This window comes from Musa acuminata, chromosome BXJ2-9 (assembly GCF_036884655.1).
Source record: "Musa acuminata AAA Group cultivar baxijiao chromosome BXJ2-9, Cavendish_Baxijiao_AAA, whole genome shotgun sequence".
Taxonomy (NCBI): domain Eukaryota; kingdom Viridiplantae; phylum Streptophyta; class Magnoliopsida; order Zingiberales; family Musaceae; genus Musa; species Musa acuminata.
In genome coordinates this window covers 26,818,884-26,839,010 of record NC_088346.1, presented here as the reverse complement: position 1 = coordinate 26,839,010, position 20,127 = coordinate 26,818,884, and positions in this window count along the sequence as shown.

The window sequence follows — 20,127 nt, the reverse complement described above, 5'->3', positions numbered from 1 at the left end:
AGTGAGCATAGAGAAATGAGATCAATCTCCAGTCATATGTCTTGAGCATCCACTATCTAGATACCATCTCTTGCTCCTAGTTTATGTTGGTGAATGTTTCTACAAGAAGGGATTATTTTTAGGTACTCATATTCTTTTGGGTGGCTTAAAAACTTGTTCATCATATTGCATAGAATTGATCATGGTTCCTTCAGGAACCCAAATTAGTTTGTTCGGACTAATTTTCTTGAATGGACATTTATAAGTTTTATGTCCATATTTGCAACAAAAGTTACAATTGCTTTGGTACCGAACATGTAAGACAGGGCCTTTAATGAAGGTGGTTGGATTTTGGTGAGGACTTCTCACAAATCCGATTCCACTTCTTTTACAAACGTGACCCTTATTTGTAAGGATCATGTTCAAAGATTTGCTACCAACCTCGAATTTCTTCAAGGTGTCCTTAAGTAGCAAGTTCTCCTTTTGAAGAGATTCTAGATCATGGCATTTTATACATGGAGCTAAACTATCATGATATTTAGTTTTTAATTTATCGATATCACAAGTGAGACTATCATGCTCCTGTTTTAGCAATTTATATTTTCTACTAATTGTCTTACATTCATCAAATAACTCATGGAAAGCATTTAACAATTCATGATAAGGTAAATTTGCATCAATTAAATCCGTTACCTCATCTCCGATGGCCATTAGGGCATAATGAGCAACTTGCTCGGTGTTGGACTCCTCTTCTTCGGACGCGCTTGAATCATCCCATGTTGCCTTGAGCGCCTTCTTCTTTGATGTTCTCTTTTTGGCTTGAGGACAATCGTTCTTGTAGTGTCCCAGTTTTTTGCATTCATAGCAAATCACTTGTCCTTCTTTTGTTCAAATTTATTTTTTGTATTATTTTTAAATTTATTCTTTCTTAAATATTTTTTAAATTTTTGAGTCAAAAGTGCAATGTCATTTTCACTATCCTCATCACTTGATGTTCCTTTCAAGTGGTCTTCTTGTGATTTGAGTGTCATATCCTTCTTGTTCTTTGGAAGAGGGTTCTCGAGCTCGTCATGAGCTTGATATGTCATTTCGTAGGTCATTAGAGACCCAATGAGTTCTTCAAGAGGAAATGTTTTAAGGTCTTTGGACTCTTGAATGGCCGTAACTTTTGGATCCCAACTTTTAGGGAGGGATCTTAAGATTTTAGTTACTAGTTCAAAGTTAGTAAAATCTTTACCAAGAGCTTTGAGTCCATTGATGACATCCGTAAACCGGGTGTACATGTCTCCGATGGACTCACTTGGTTTCATTCGGAAAAGTTCGTAAGAGTGCACAAGGATGTTGATTTTGGACTATTTCACTCGGCTAGTGCCTTCATAAGTGACCTCAAGAGTTCTCCAAATATCAAAAGCCGAATCATAAATTGAAACACGATTAAATTCATTTTTGTTTAGTGCACAAAACAAGGCATTCATAGCCTTTGCATTTAAAGCAAAAACCTTCATCTCCGATTCATTCCATTCGCTCATCGGAAGAGAAGATTTTTGAAATCCATTTTCAACAATAGTCCAAAGCTCGAAATCCATAGAAATGAGGAAGATCCTCATCCGAGTCTTCCAAAAAGTATAATTCGACCCATTAAACATGGGTGGACGTGTGATAGAATGACCCTCATGTATGCCGGAGTAAGCCATCTCTCTTGGGTATTAAACCAAATATAAGAGTGAGAATAGCTCTGATACCAATTGTTAGGATCGGAGCGGCACTAAGAGGGGGGGGGGTGAATTAGTGCAGCGGCTTAAAACGTTGGTTTCGACAAATCTTTCAAACGATAAAAATCGGAATCGGAAGTGCTTAACTTGAAAGCGTATTTACAAAGTTGTGCAGCAAATGTAATCAGGAAATAAAGCAAGTAAGAAGGTTTGCAGTAATGTAAATAGCAGTAATGAAATGCAAACCAGAGATTACTCCATTTTTAAAGTGGTTCGGTCAAGTGACCTACATCCACTTGCGAGGCTCCTCTTCGATGAGGCTCCCACCTTCCACTAGCAAATCTCTTGAAAGGGAAGGGTGAATACCCCTCTTACAACTTTTTACAAGCGGTTCACTCTCTTATAGATTTTCAGCAAGAAAGAAGGAGGTGAACACTAGCAAATTGAAAACAAGACTAGCTAAGACTTTTCTAAGGTCTTTCTCTCAAACAATTGCTGCACAAAAAGTTGTTATCTCAACTGAGATTTGAGGGGTATTTATAGGCCTCAAGAGGATTCAAATTTGGGCTCCAAAATTTGAATTCTCTTTTGGTTCCCGATGCTGGCGGTGCCACCGCCTGTTAGTGGTGGTGCCACCGCCTGTCAGTGGCGATGCCAACACTTGTAGTTGTTAGACATTGACAGTGCTGGGCGGTGCAACCGCCCAGTCTGGCGGTGCCACCGCCAGACCCTTCGGTTCAATTGTTGGGCTTCAAATTTAGCCTAAACCAAGTCTAATTTTGGGCCCAGTTGGCCCCTAACTAGGATATAGGATTATCTCTTAATCCTAATCCTAATTACAAGTGAACTACATAACAAAACACATCCTAAGCAAGTTTTCAACCGCGAATGTCGAGTCTTGTTCCGGCGAGCTTCCCGACGAACTTCTTCCGACGGACTCCCAGCAAGCTCCCGAACTTGTGATGACTTTAACGAGTAGCCGAGCCTTCTCGGTGATCTCCGTGAACCTCCGACGATCTTTTCGGCGAACTTCCAAAAATTCCGACAAGTTCCCGATTTCTTCTCGGTTGGTTCCGGCAGCATCTCCGACGATTCTTCGGACTCTTAAACGTCTATCGAACTTGACTCCGGTATTCTTGCTTTGTGTTTTCTGGTTATCGTAGTTACTCCTGCACACTTAACTCAATAATATGGATTAGATCAATTAAGCCATCAATTGATTTTATCATCAAAATCCGAGATTCAACACCTTTTACAGTTTCTCTCCTTTTGACGGGCTTAGGAGACAACCCTTACAGAATTTTCTCTCCTCTCTTTACAACTCAGAACTTGGAAGAAAAGAGGGAGAAGAACTTTTGCCCTTTACAACAATTTTGAGCTCTAAGAAACACAAAAAAGATCAAGATTTCGGTGTTAGTTCATTGCTCTTTTAGTGTTGAATGGGTGGGGTATTTATAGGCCTCAACCCAGTTCAAATTTGGAGCTCAAAACTGTCAATTCCCGGAATTCCAGGATCAGGCGGTTGCACCTCCTGACTTGAGCGGTTGCACCGCCTTGTAGAGCTCGAAGACTGAGCCTCTTGGCGGTACTACCTCCTGTCAGGGGCGGTTGAACCTCCTGATAGAGTTCGTAGATCGAGCTCAGGTAGTTGCACCTCCTGAGTGAGGCGGTTGCACCGCTTGGCAGAGCTCGAAGACCGAGCTCAAGCGGTGCCATCTCCTGTCAGGGGAGGTTGCACCGCCCAGTCTCGCTCGGAGACTAAGCCCCAAGCGGTGCCATCGCCTGGCTGGAGCGGTTGCACCTCCCAGTCTCGCTCGAAGACTAAGCCCAAGCGGTGCAACCTCCTGCCTTGGGCGCTTCAATCGCTTGGCAGAAATCAGGGTCCGAATGGGTTGATCCATTCGGCCCAATTTGGGTTTTTCAGGGGCCCAATTGCCCCATGATTAAGTTAATGGGATCACCTCCCATTTCCAACTTAATCATTGTGCTAACTACGATTTTTACTAAGACATTTACTGCAACTTGCTCCGGTGCGTCAATCGCTTCTTCCGGCGAGCTTCCAGCGAATTTCCGTCGATCATCCGATGATCCCTCGGTGATGCTCCTGCGGACTTCCGGCAAACTCCTGGACTTGCGATGATTCACTTGGCGAGTTTCGACGAGCTTCTTTGGCAAGCTTATGGACTTCTCGGATTTGTTCCCACAGAACCTCCGACGACTGTCCGAACTTCCGTCAAACTCTCGAACTCCCAACGTGATCATTGTCTTGACTCCGGCGCAACTCTTGCTGCATGTCTTACTTTCATCGTAGTTAATCCTGCACACTTATCTCAACATATAAATTAGATAACAAATGACAATTGACTTCATCATCAAAATCCGAGATTCAACAACCACTCTATCACGCCCCCCCAAATTTAATTTTCATTCAGGAGGTGTGAACCTAACTCAAAATTGATAATATTATAATTCAACAAATAATCAAGGATCCAATCACACATTTGAGGTCACTAAGAAAAACATTCAAGTCATTCACCTGTACAATCCACGATTCACAAAACCTGTGTAGTTTATAATCATACATCATGTCACTAGATGATTCTTACAATCCAAAAGGAACTTAACTAAACCATAACCACATCATAAATCCATAGTTGTGAGAATCTATACAATTACAAAACCAACATGTACCATATGTTTATATCATTCATTACATAATTTTAACTTAACATTCCCAAAATCATAACATGAGAGGTACTTTTCAAATATTTACAAGATATATCAATCTAGATTTCTCATTTATACACACAAAAGGAACTTATACAACATCAACATATCAAGTACGAAAGATTTACCCCAAAATCTTCTAGCTTCCCACTGCCTCAATCCAAACTACATATTTTAGCGAGCGATAAGCTATCCTGAAAAATTTATATATTAACGGGGTGAGCATATAAAGGTCAGCAAGCGACTAACATATCCATAGCAAAGCGGACAGTTTTTTTTTCAAACAAATAAGGTATCAAAAATACAAAGCAGAGATACAAGATGAAATAGAAGCATGTGTTGTTTGAATGCAGAATTACGATGTCATTTCGTTCGATGCATGTTTTGTTCATATAATCGAGGAAGGGTAATTGGAGCATATCATTGACATAAGGAGCATATCCATGGCATATGGTAATTTCAAGGTATAACAAAGACTTATAACATTTCGGAAACATATCAAAGAACAAAACATAAATAGAAGCTCAAATGTCACATGACGATGCATTCATTTCATTCTTATCCAAAGCATGCATAGAAACATAGCCAAAGCTTTAGATATCATATCAAATACATAGAAGGTGAAGTGGGATCATAACATAATATGGTCCATCCATTTCTGAATGACCACCAAACATAAGTCTCCAACGTGTGGGAGCTCCACCCACGTCTGAGTGAAGTCATAGGGGGCCGATAGAGCATCGCGGGCTCTAAGCATAACTCCCTTTACCATTTCTAGCAAAGGTTCACATTTATCCCACAAACACCAGAGTACAAAGGGACAGTATGAATAATGAAATTAGCATATATTGGAAGCACATGCGGAACAACGAAATATACATAGGCCTTTCGAGTCAATACGATACAAACAAAATCTTTCACAAATGTATTCAGATTTGAAAGGAAACAAAAGTAAGAGCATACAAGGATTTCAAGAAATCACATATAGCTCAATTGAAATAAGAAAGTTAGATAAATTCAATGTCCAAAGAAATGAAACTGGAAGAGGCACATATCGAAAGCAAATGTGAAAAAATGGGATGCAAGTGCCAAATCATTAAGATGCAAACATGATCTTTAGATGATAGCTGCAGATGTACAAATAAATAAAGGACAAAAGTATACAGGAATTTAAGGTAATAATGTAAAGCTTAACTAAAGTAAGAGTTTTTGTCGAAATCAATTTCCAAAGAGAAGAAACAAGGAAAGCCAAAATCGACCAAAGCTCGATTCTAGCAGAATTTGATAGGAACATTGTATAAACTATTTGGATAACCAATTATGCTCCAATTTATACAAAATAGGTGTCATTAGAAAGCTTTGTCAATTTAGTTTTAGATAAATTAAGTTTTACAAGTATTGAAATTTACAACAGGGTGTTACAGATAATTTCATAGTGAAAGGTCTGAAAATATTAGCTCTGTTTTACTGAATCCATAGGGTCGATGAAAGCAGATATTTCAGTTAGCAATTGTACTCCAAAAATTTCAAATCTGGTATATACAGAAAAATTTTGAGTCTAGCTTCGAATAAATCATACTTTGTATGAATCTGAGTTCACAGAAGAAAGTTATAAGTAGTTAAGCAACAAGAGGTCAAAAATTTTAGTCCTTGTTTTGCAGAATCTGTAGAGTTAATTTAAACAGATGTCTTAGTAGGCATTTAAACTCAAAATCTATCGATCTTAGTATCAAAATAAAGATTTTATTTGTCTACTTTAAATGAAATAGGTTTTGTCTAAATCAAAGTTTATTACAAAATGTTATGACCGAAACATTGCATAGAGGTCAGATTACCGAAAAATTACAGATTCATAGCTTTATATAAAAAAGAAAGAAGGTCTGGTTCTCAGTTGAAATCTTTCAAATTTTGCAGAATAAAAATGGAAACAGAGATTAAGGTTACTATGGGATGGGGTTAGAACACTTGTCTTAAAATTATTTGAATCCCAAATATGGGAAAATTGATGAAAAAAAACTCAAGCTCTTCTTCTTCTTCTTCTTCTTCTTCCCTTCTCTTCTCAAACTCACGTTGGCTGCAACTCTTCAGGTTTGTTTTCTTTAAACTTTCATCTAGTTCTTTTTTTTTTTTTGGGGGTTTTGGCTAATGCAAAAGTTACAAGGTGTCATGCATGCATGAAAGGGGCTAGGTGTCATCTTTAGAGTAAACATAAGTGGCACCCTCAGGTTAGCTAGTGACACATGTCCACTATTTTTTTTTAACTTAAATCTAAATCTTTCATAAATTATATCAAACTTCTAATATTTACTCTTATGTCCCTAGCCATAAACTTTTAATATAATATCATTTAATATAAAATAATCCTTATTTTTACAAACAAACCTTTTACTAATTTTTTAAAAATGGGGGATGTTACAAAAGTACTTCATCATATTCTAAGTAGTATCATTCTCCATAAACAATACCATCATGATGAAGTGAGTCAAATGGAACTAGGGACCATGTACTAAATCATGAAAGGACATAACATCTGTTTTGATTACCTTATTTAACAAAACATGATAGAAATATCGAAGAAAGACATGATGCTTCCATATGGTGGTAAAATCACTAGAATACTTAATGTCTCCGATATTCAATACCACTCGACGAAGAGGTAATAAAGGTAGATAAATTTAGCGTAATAAATAAAAATCTACTTCACCGAATGAGATGTTTATTTAGAAATCGAATATGGGTTAGAATGCCTAGAAGAACCGATCTCTCTCAACCTGAACCAGAACCAGAAACACCAATCTTTAGGGGTACTCAATCTCCTTCGACTGGTCCCTTTGGGGAAACACATTCATTTTAGCAAGCTCCTACATCATCTATTGAAGACATAGGGATTCAGATGGATCTCTTTGAACAAAGACAAGATCAGCTTGAACATCACCAAGATCAAATCCTATTTGAGCTACAGCAAATTCATCGACAATTTGACTTCTTATTTAGGCATTTTAATTTTCCACCTCCTAAATGAGCTTGTATATGTAAATGTAGTCACAATTTCCTCTTGTCGTGTTGTAACAATTATGTTGTTGTCAACTCTTTATGCTACTCACCTTGATCACAATGCCCCTTGCCTTGATAACTACTAATCCTTGATATGTTTTACTTAATGTATTATTTGGTGAGCATATGTAGAGTTAGGAATATTAATGTAGATTGAACATCGTTTTCAGATTTTCCTTGAATCTCTTTACGCTACTCGTTTTCAAATTTTTCTTGATCACTTAAGTTTCATGTTGAGATTGAATGCTTCTATAACATGCTTACTTTATAAGTTTGAAAATCTTGTGCCTTGGTTTCCATGATGAGCATGCTATACTCTCATTGTGATTTGAGAAGATTCATACATCGAATTCTTAATCCTTGAGCACTACAAAATTATGTCCGAATGCATGAACTTATTAAAATTATTTTTCGGGCTTTCTTGATTCAATGATCAACCACTTAATGCTATGATGAGAAGTTTACACGATTACATGTCCTAATAACATGTTGGAAATTATGTGTTTTGGATACAAAAATTTCCATGATGATAAGCATGTTTTATCTTCATGATTGCATTTGAAAATCTATAACAAAACCATGTCCGAATGCATGAAAGTGTTAAATTTTATTTTTGAATTTTCTTGATTCTAATAAGATTTAGTATTTCTCTTCCGGACTTAATGTAGCTTTCATAAGCATATGTCATATAGAGTTTGTTTCATATCATTGACATATGAATCAATTAACAAATGCATCTCTCATAGACTTATCGTGTGAAAAATATATATTTTGTATATATATATATATATATATATATATATATATATATATATATATATATGTATGTATATATATATATATATATGTATGTATATATATATATATATATGTACATACATATATATATATATATGCATACATACATATATATATATATATATACATACATACATATATATATATATATATACATATATATATATATATATATATATATATATATATATATACATACATACATACATATAAATATATATATATATGTAATAGTCAATATAAAGTGATAAAATACTAAAATATAATAAGCAAAAATACTGAGTGTCAAGTCACACATGTCATCACTCACGTGATTATTGCAGGGCACATATGAGTAGCAATCTCCTTCTTGACGTAATGCTAATCACTTGTATGTCTGATTCCCATTTGACTCTTATGACGCTCAAAGACAATCTAAGACAACGGCTTTGTCAATGGATATGCATTGTAATTTTCGGATGGAACTCTTTCCAGTCCTACATCTCCTCGGGTCATAATCTCTCTGATTAGGAGAAACCTCTTTAGAACACTTCTGATGAGACATGTGTTCCTTTACTTGAGCAATCGCCCTGTTGTTCTTGCAATATAAGGAAATCAGCTCTTTGCTATCCGGTATGACTCCTAGATCTGTGATGAACTTTTTCATCCAAACTCCCTCTTTTGCTGCCTCTACTGAAGCAATGTACTCCGCTTCTGTGGTCGAGTCAGTAGTGGTATCTTGCTTGGAACTCTTCTTATACTGCTCCTCCATTCAAGGTATACACATACCCCGAATTTGACTAGCTATCATCGACATCAAACTGAAAACTGGAGTCCATGTAGCCTTAAACCCTGAGGCTATTACCTCCATATATTAGTAAAAGATCCTTAGTCCTTCTCAAGTACTTAAGGATACACTTTACTACTTTCCAGTGCTCCAAGCCTGGATCTACCTAATACCTACTCATGACACTCAGAGCATGCGCTATATCATGTCCGGTACATAGATGACATACATAATAGTCCCTATTGCTGAGGCATAGGGTATCCTATCCATGCTCACCCTTGTTAGGAGTTTTTAGGAACATACTCCTTAAAAGCGATATCCCATATCTCATCGGTATGAGACATCTATTGGAATTTTATATGCCAAACCTTTTGACAATAATGTCTTTGTACTTGGACTGAGACAAGCCAAGCATCCTCTTGTATCTATCTCTATATATCTGAATTCTCAAGATATAGGATGCTTCCCCTAAGTCTTTTATGGAGAAGTGTCTAGATAACCAAGTCTTTACTATGGATAGCACTCCCACATCATTCCTAATAATCATGATGTCATCCACATATAACACTAAGAAAGAGAGAGTGCTCCCACTTACCTTCATATACACACAAGGCTCATCTTCATTTTTACCGAAGTCATAAGATCTGGTTGCCTCATCAAATCTTATGTTCCAACTTTAGGAAACTTGCTTTAGTCCATAAATGGATTTAAGCAACCTGCACACCTTATCTGGGTAGACTTTGGATGCGAATACCTTGAGTTGTTTCATATACACCTCCCCCTCAAGGTTCCCATTGAGGAATATGATTTTCACATCTATTTGCTAGATTTTATAATCATAGTATGTTGCAATAGCCAATAGAATTCGAATGGATTTTAGTATTGCTACGGGTGAGAAGGTTGTGTTATAGTCAACATCTTGCATTTGACGATACTCCTTAGCCACTAGCCTTGCTTTATAGGTCTCTACCTTTCCATATACTCTTATCTTTTTCTTAAAGATCCACTTGCAACCGATGGGTACAATACCCTTGGGCGCATCATCTAGATTCCAAACCTTGTTGTAGTACATAGAATCCATATCAGAATTCATGGCTTCTGGCCACTTCCTAGAGTCTATACTCATAATAGTCTCCTCGTAGGTATGAGGATCAATATCCTCAACATCCTCTCCTCTAATTTGTACTTAAGTAGGTAAACTATGTACTTAAGTACTCACCTCCTCGATCTGATCGAAGAGTCTTGATACTCTTTCCAGTCTGGTTCTCCACTTCATTCTTATACTCTCTGAATTTCTCAAAGGCCTCGGACTTGTACTTCATTAAATACATATATCCATACCTTGAGAAATCATTAGTAAAGGTAATGAAGTAGGAGTAACTACCAATGACATGAGTTGATATAGGTCCATATATATCACTATATATGAGTTCCAGTAGCTCAATGGCTCTCTCTCTAGTTTCACTAAATGTTGAGTTGGTCAGTTTTCCACAAAGGCAAGGCTCGCAACTTGCATATGACTCATAGTTGAATGGATCTAGATATCCATTGTTTAGCAACTTTTGAATCCTTCCTTCATGGATGTGACCTAGCCTACAACGCCACAAGTATGCACTGTTCACCTCATCTCATTTTCTCTTAGACACACTTACATTCATGATATATGGAGTAGTGTCTAGCATAAACAAACCATTATGCAATGTTTCTTTCATGATGATCTCATCATCTACTAATATTGAACAACTATTTTTCTAAAAAATTAATTTATATCTACTAATTGTCAAACATGAAATGGAAATAAAGTTTTTGATAATAGAAGGAACAAAATAATATGCATCTAATGCAATAATAGCTCCACCAAGCAAATGTAGGGTGACCTCGCCAACAACTACTATAGCAACTTTTGCTCCATTGCCCATCTTGAGGTTCATCTCACCTCTCACCAATCTCCTAGGCCTTACCAAAACCTGCAACGAATTGCAGATATAATAAGCACTACCGGTATCCAATACTCATGTGTTATCATAAGAGTCTAACAAATGGAGATTGGTCATGAATGTACCTGAAACTTCTCCAAGCTTTTGTTTCACCCTCTCTGCAAGGTACAGTTCCTCTTCCAATGCCCATCTTTGCCATAGTGGAAGCACTGACCTTTGTCCTTTTCCGAGTCTTTCTTAACAACCTTTGCTTTACTTGGTCTACCCTTGCCCTTGCCTTCTTAAGGGACCTTTCTACTTTCCTTTTCCTTCGGGTCTCACCAGTATAGAGAACTGGCTTCTCTTTCTTGATAGTGCTCTCTACCTCCCGCAACATATTGAGGAGCTTTGGGAGAGTCACCTTAAGCTTGTTCATATTAAAATTTGTTATGAACTGTGAAAAGGAATCTGGTGGAGACTGAAGAACAATGTCCACACATAAGTTATCTTGTAGGACTATTCCTAGACCTGTGAGTTTCTCTATCCACTCAATCATCTTTATGACATGTTTCTGAACCGGTGTCCCCTCAATCATCCTAGCGCTGAAGAGGCTCTAGGATATCTCATATTGTTGGGTCCTTCCTTATTCCTCAAACAGTTTGTGGACATATAGGAGAGTGGATCTGGCATTCATCTTTTTATATTATCTCTGTAACTCAAGTGTCATAGAGCCCAACATGTAACACTTAGTAAGAGTGGAGTCATTAATGTACTTCAAATAGCGAGCGATCTCATCCTCACTTGCGCCTTCCTCTGGCGTAGGCATCACTATATCAAGGACGTACGCGATTTTCTAAAGTTGCGGAGCCAATCCGTATAATTTGGACCAGTGAGGCGATTGACCTCAAGTATGCCACGTAAGGGATTTGAAAGCGATACTTTTTTAAAATAAAGATATAGCAGAAATAAATAACATGTAGATTTTACAAAAATAAACGATCAAAATATGGACATCTATCTTAATATGCTCCCACTATTTTACTAGAAAGTCACACGACACCCTCAGCATGTGAAACGAAAGTCTTCGATAGACTTCTAGTGAGGATCAGGATTCAATCAGCATCTTAGTGTAACCTCAAGGGACTCGACCAATCACACTAAGCCCGAAAGGTAGGCAACTCCTGCCGATCACAACTCCTTATGATTCCCGTCCAATTCGGCCTTTGAATCACCATGGTCTCGAGGGACTCAACCAACCATGATATTTAATAAAGTCAACACTATCATTACAAGATGAGTCTGACTCGATGATATTCCCTCAAGGGACTCGACCAAGCATACCATGGCCTCGAGGGATTCGACCAACTCAACCTATACTGGGAATTGGTCCCTACCTATAATGATGGAAGGTCATGTGGGTCAATCTAATTGCCTCACGTTTACCGACTTAATATTATCGAGAGAGGGGTTTCTATAATTTGGTCTCCTAATATGATATGTCACACATATACATATTTAATATATATCTACATCACATATAAATATATATACATATCTAGTAGGTGTTTAAGTAATCACACCAGATGATCATGGACCACAGCCTAATTTGATCAGGCCCAAGCTAGTGGGACTAATCACTCACATCAAGATCTATCTGTGCAGCAATACATCTCAATGCCCTGTGATTGTCCATCTCATCCTTATCAGTTCCGTCGGCATCTCGACGCATCTCCATGCATCAGGATCATCCGTCTTGTGGGTCACGCTAACGCTTCCATGCTCCCGCTACGCCTCCTTATGTGATTACAACTTAATTATAGGCACGCAGGCCCGACAATAAATAAGAAATAAAATAGAGGATCGCAAGCCCCAATAATAATAATCACAACTACATACATCACACGGTCCATGATCATCCGTCCACATACCAAACATCACATGTATAAATCATTATTATTTAGGACTATTAGATAATCATAAAAAAAATCAATTACATATTTTAATTAATTAATATTTTTAGAATTCAGTGACATGTAGAAATTTTTTCGACTTCTGAGGGGTATTTTCATAATTTAGACAAAAGGACATAATTAGAATTTCTCAAATTTATAGGGGCAAAACTATCTTTTTGCTAAAAAATCTAAAACTCCCCATGCCCTGTTGGCTGTGGCCGTCGCCACCCTATCAATGGCGGCCCTATGCGATGGGGGCACCGCCCTTGCCCGTGGGCGGGGCCCCCATGTGTGGGCACCCCTACGGGAGGTGCTGCCCCATGCAGAACCCGCAGGTGACTGTGCTCGCAAGCATAGTGCCCGCAGGCGTCGTTGCCCTACGGCGCCTTAGCCCACGTGCGCAGCGCTCTCAAGCGTCGCTACCGCGTGGCGCCTCTGGCCATGGGTCCAGCACCCGCAAGCGCCACCTATGTGCACGGACATAGTGCCCGCGCGCTATGCTCGTGTTATAGGGGGCCTGCTTGCACGTGGTCGACCTTGTGGCTGCCGCTGTAGGCAGCCTACTTGCACGTAAATGGCAGCATTGCCATCTACGATGGTAGCAAGAGTAGCAACAGTTGTTGCCCTTTCTCGCTATTGCGTCAATGATTTTGACACCGATAGCTTCTCCAAAACACAACACATATAGTTCAAAACCAATCTATCGCACGAACAACTTGGCTTTGATAACACTATTGGGAATCTTAGGTGGCGACATCACATGCACAGTGAAAGAACATAAAACAAAATTCTCAATTATGAAAGATATGTTCATTGTCATGTAAAGATTGGTGCACAAAATCAACAAAATAGAAAACCATGTATAAGATAGATTGTATTACCTAGGGAGATCATATATCCTTAAATCTCAGCAAATCTCTAGGAGAGGGTGAAGGAAGTCAAGAGCCCTCCTCTCTAGTGGTGATCCACACAATAGGGCTACGACGATGCTCCTCAAAACTCTAGGCCTGCTCTAAGGTGGAGAGAGGGAGGAAAATAAGAGAGGCAAGCAAAGGCTCTAGCCCTTGAACCACTAAATCTTTCCTATTTATAGAGATCCCCTATCAACTTAACCCTAATGGATACTCCCATATTGGGTATTAGATCTTCATCGAACTACACAAGCATCTTAAATTAGTGGATCTCTATCCAATAATCTCTTATGGGCTCTTATTGGATCTAGTCCATGGGATCCAATAATTCAGGGGCTTATTAGATATCCAATAAAATAGGGGCTCCGACGGATATCTCATATCCGAACCTCTACTCATCGCAACGCCTACCATATGTGTGTGACCTTCTAGACCCAATATCAAGCTAGTTGTGAGTCATACTTGTCAGAACTCCTTCTAGCTCAATAAATTATTATCTCCATAATAATTCGCTCAACTTATCGACTACAGACGTACTCTGCCACTACACCGTAGTCCCCAAACGATACAGGGGAATCTAATACAATGGACCTATTTGTCCTCAATTACTATGTACCTATTGTCCCTAATCCATCTAATATCCTAGAGACCATATACCGAGCATGGTACTATTAGACCCATACGGTTTCTACTCGAGTCCTACTCTAATCGGATTCTCCTAGAGAACTCTTTCTCTCTCAATCTGAATGACCCTAGTCAAAGATTTGTCTGAGCAAAAACATATGGTACATTCCTCTCATAACACTGAGAGTGGATGATCCTCTATCGACTCACAATAGCCCTCGTAAGGTTGACTACCACTTTCGAAGACCGACTATGCTAGATCTGGGACATCCAAACCTATAAGTCCAGTATCAAAGAGTGGAGCACTCATACAGGACATCCTTGGTGTCCCAAGTCTAAGAACCAAATACACCACTAGGGTCACAGAATCGCTATCTGACAATAAGGCATTATCAATTATTCAACATTCCGTAAGCTGATCAATTAGTGAACTTATTCTCTAATGAGCACCTGTACTGTATCCCTAGTGTCCCCACATGAGCAATTATGAGACCAACTACATCCATCATATGGATGGGTATACAGTACACTAGTCTATCCGGTAATCCCAATGTCCCTCTCGAGTAACCTATGACTGGGATTATTTAGGATCTGTGTTTAAAGGCAGATCGGTCTCATTATCATGATCTAATCACGATTTGATTCCGATTACACAGATCCAAGAACATCACAATATATATGTATATATATGTATATGTATGTATATATATGTATGTATATATATGTATATATATGTATATATATGTATATATATAAATATATATGTATGTATATATGTATATATATATATATATATATATATATATATATATATATATGTATATATGTATATATATATATATATATGTATGTATATATGTATATATGTATGTATACATATGTATATATGTATGTATACATATGTATACATATATATATGTATATATGTATATATATGTATATACGTATATATGTATATATACATATATACATATATACATATATACATATATATATATATATATATATATATATATATATATATATATAATAGTCAATATAAAGTGATAAAATATCAAAATATAATAAGCAAAAAGACTACGTGTCAAGTCACACGTGTCATCACTCTCATGATTAGCTTGTAGGGTACAAATGACTAGCATATAGTAGATACCCTTGGACTTATTTCTTGGCACACAAAAGCGATTGCTTTAGGTATTTTTCTAAGTTTTGTAAACCTGTTCAAAATGAAAAAGGTTTTATGATTTCATCAATTCGAAATGATCACGGTGGTGAATTTTAAAACCATGACTTCTAAGATTTTTGTGAATCTAATGGATTCAACCATAATTTCTCTACTCCAAGAAATCCTTAACAAAATGGAGTAGTTGAAAGAAAAAAATAGAAACTTACAAGAAATGACAAGAATTATGTTAAACGAACATAACCTACATAAATATTTTTGGGCCGAAGCCATAAATACGACATACTATGTCATGAATAAAGTTTTAGTAATACTATTACTTTCCAAAACTCCTTATGAGTTGTGGAATAACAAAAAACCCAACATTTCATATTTTAAAGTTTTCGAGTGTAAATGTTTTATCTTGAATGAAAAAGATGCCTTAGGAAAATTTGATGCAAAATCCGATGAAGGGATTTTTCTTAGTTATTCTTCTATTTTTAAGATCTTTCGTATTTTTAACAAAAGAACTTTGATTAGAGAAGAGTCTATTCATGTTGATTTTAATGAAGTTTCTGAAGTTAAGAAAAATGATTTTGATAATGATGCTAATTTTGATGATTTGAATTTAAATGAAACCCTTTCTCCATCTAACAACTTGGATGCATCTTCTTCCAAAACATCCTTATCCAAGAAATGAAAGTATCTAGATGCTCATCATAAAGAGCTAATCATAGGAGATACATCAAAAGGGGTTCAAACTCATTCTTCTCTTCAGAATTTTTGTACCAACGTTGCTTTTCTCTCTCAAATCAAACCTAAATGCATTGATGAGGCCTTGGAAGATGATTCATGGGTTATCGCAATGCAACAAGAGTTGAACAAATTTAAAAGAAATGAGGTACTGAAGCTTGTTCTAAGGTCAAATGATAATTTAGTTATTGGTCCTAACTGAGGCTTTAGAAACAAGCAAGATGAATTTGGTATCGTGGTTAGAAACAAGGATAGATTAGTGGCCAAGGGTTTCAACCAAGAAGAAGGTATCGATTATGAAGAAACCTTCCCTCCTATGGCATGATTAGAAGCCATAAGGATGCTCCTTGCCAATGCTAGTAGTAATAATTTTAAATTATTTCAAATGGATATCAAAAGTACTTTTCTTAATGGCTTTATTTCCGAAAAAGTTTATGTTGAACAACCTCTCGGATTTGAGAATGATAATTTTCTGAATCATATGTTTAAATTGACTACAGCTCTCTATGAATTGAAATAAGTCCTAAGGGCTTGGTTTAAAAGACTTAGCTCATTTCTTATCCAAAATAATTTCTCTAATGGCAAGGTCAATACCACAGATCTAGGAGTTCTGATGGGTAGCAAGGAGTTGATTCCCTTGTATTACAACAACAATGGGACGATAGCTCAAGCAAAGGAACCCAGGTCTCATCAGAAGTTAAAGTACGTTCTGCGGAGGTTTCACCTGATCAAAGAGATAATCGCCCGAGGACATGTAATAGGGGAAAGAGCTCCATCTGAAGATAACATCGCAAATCCACTAATAAATACATTGTCTAAGATTGTCTTTGAGCATCACAGGGGTCTATAGAGATCAGACACATAGATGATTAGCTTTAGGTTAAGTGGGAGATTACTAGTCATAAGTGCCCACCAAGCCAATCACATGAGTGATGGTATGTGTAATATGACACAGTTTTTTTTATTATTATTATTTTGATATTTTCTCACTTCTATTGCTTGGTGCATGAATATATTGTGATATCCATGGATTTGTGCAATGGGAATCGGATCGTGATAAGATCACGATAATAAGATCGATTCATCTCTAAACACTGAACCTAAATAATCCTAATCATAGGTTTGTTAGGATCAAGAGCGGCACTAGAGGGGGGTGGGGTGTAGTGCAGTAGATAAAATCATGTCGGTTTAAAAATCTTTTGTACGATAAAAACCAAACTCGGAAGATAACTTGAAATCTCGTTCATATATGTAGTGAAAGCAGTAGGTAAGTAAAGATTCAGTTTGCAGTAAAGGTAAATTGCTCAAATAGAAATGCAAACTGATTTATTGTGGTTCAATTGTCATGACTTACATCCACTCCATTGATTCCTCTTCCGACGAACTCTCGAACTCCTAACGAAATCTCGTTCTTGACTCTGGGACTTAATTTTGCTTTATGTCTTGCTATCGTAGTTAATCCTGCACACTTAAAACCCACTTCGATGTAGAGAATTATTATAAAGTTTGAATCAAGTGTTGTCCGGCATGTCATTGGTTTATCGACGATTCGTTTGATTATTCAGCACATTGTCCTCTCTTGCGGCCTATTGCCCAATCAGTTAGTTGACCTCCACAACTCCGATTTCCTTAGTATAATTTTCGTTCTTCTAAGCCCGATGCTCAAACCCATGGCTCGAAGCCTTCTGTCGATACGTCGACTGATCCTTCTAACATATTTTTCTCCAGCCCAACATGATTCTGACATGTTTTTCTCTAGCCCAACATGATTCTTCCTGCTTTAATTATCTCTCCTTGATCGAAGCTTCTTACGTCACTCAAAATGCAGATCAAATCATAAACACTATCAATTAGTTTCATCATCAAAATCTAAGATTCAGTAAGGTTACTCGAGAGGGACATCGAGATAATAGGATAGACTAGTGTGTTGTATACCCATCAATATGATGGAGGTAACTGATCTCATAGCTACTCATATAGGGACACTAGGGCTATAGTGCAGGTGATCATTAAAGAATGAGTTTATTGATTGATCCGCTCAAGGAATGTTGAATTGTTGATGATACTTCATTGTTAGACAATGATTTTGTCATCCTAGTGGTATAGCTTACACTTTGACTTGAGGCATCAAGGATGTCATATATGAGTACTCCGCTCTTTGATACTGGACTTATAGGTTTGGAAGTTTCAAATCTAGTAGAGCCGGTGATCGGGAGTGGTAGCCAACCTTACGAGGGCTATTGAGTGTCGATAGAGGATCATTTACTCTTGGTATCATTAGAGTAATATCCCACGTGTTCTTACTCTAACAAATCCTTGGCCAAGGTCATTTGGATTGAGAGAGAAAGAGTTCTCCGGGAGAATTCGATTAGAGTGAGACTCGAGGAGAAACTGAATGGCATGATAGCACTATACTTAGTGTATGATCTTTAGGATATTGATGGATGAGGGACTATAAGTATACGGTAACTGAGGATAAATAGGTCCAAAGGATTAGATTCCCTTAGAATGTCCGTAGTCGATGAGTCGAGTGAATTATTACGGAGATAATAATTCATTGAGCCAGAAGGAGTTCTAATAGATATCACTCACGGTCAGCTCAATATTGGGCCTAGAAGGTCACATGCATATGGTAGGTGTTGCAACAAGTAGAGGTTCAGATATGAGATATCTGCTAGAGCCCCTATCTTATTGGATATCCAATATGCCCCTAAATTATTTGATCTTATGGATAAGATCTAATAATAGCCAATAATAGATTATTAGATACAGATCCACTAATCTAAAAGGCTTGGGTAATTAGATGGAGATCCAATACCCAATAGGGTAGGATCTATTAGGGTTAAGTTGACAAGGGACCGCTATAAATAAGAGAGAATCAAAGGGCCTACTTTAGTCCATAAATAGACTTAAGTAACCTACACACCTTATTTGGACTTTGTTTAGACATGAATCCCTTAGGTTGTATCATATACACCTCCTCCTCGAGGTTGCCATTGAGGAATGCGGTTTTTATGTCCATTTGTCAAATCTAATTGTCATAATGTGCTGCAATAGCCAATAGAATTTGGATAGATTTTAGCATAGCTACGGGTGCGAAGTTTTTGTCATAGTCAACACCTTGCCTTTGATGATACCTCTTAACCACTAGTTTTACCATATAGGTTTCAACCTTTCCATCTACTATGATCTTCTTCTTGAAAATCCATTTGTAGCTAATGGGTACGATCCCCTCATGTGCATCAACAAGGTTTCAAATTTTGTTTGAGTACATAGATTCCATCATAGAATTCATGGCTTCTTGTCACTTCTCGGAGTTTATGGTCACAATAGCCTCCTCATAGGTCTAAGGATCAGCATCCTTTGTGTCCTCTCCACTAATATGTCCCACATATCTCTTAGAAGGATATGACACTCTACCAGACTTGTGTAAAGTTGAAACTTATGTGTCAAGTACCTGAATAGACTCGGTCTCTGAAATGGTGCTTGAGCTAGGTTCTCTAACCTCGCTCAACTCTACCATGGTCCCATTGTCTCCGCTAAGAATGTGTTCCTTCTCAAGGAATACTGCTCTCTTAGCAAAAAAGACCTTTTGGTCCCTAGGATGATAGAAATAATATCCACAAGTTTCCTTGGGGTATCCCACAAACTTGCATCATTCCATCCTGGATTCCAACTTATTAGGCTCTTGTCTTTTAACATGGGCAGAGTAGCCCCAAATCTTAACAACCTTAAGATCGAGCTTCTTTCATTTTCATATATCATATGGTGTA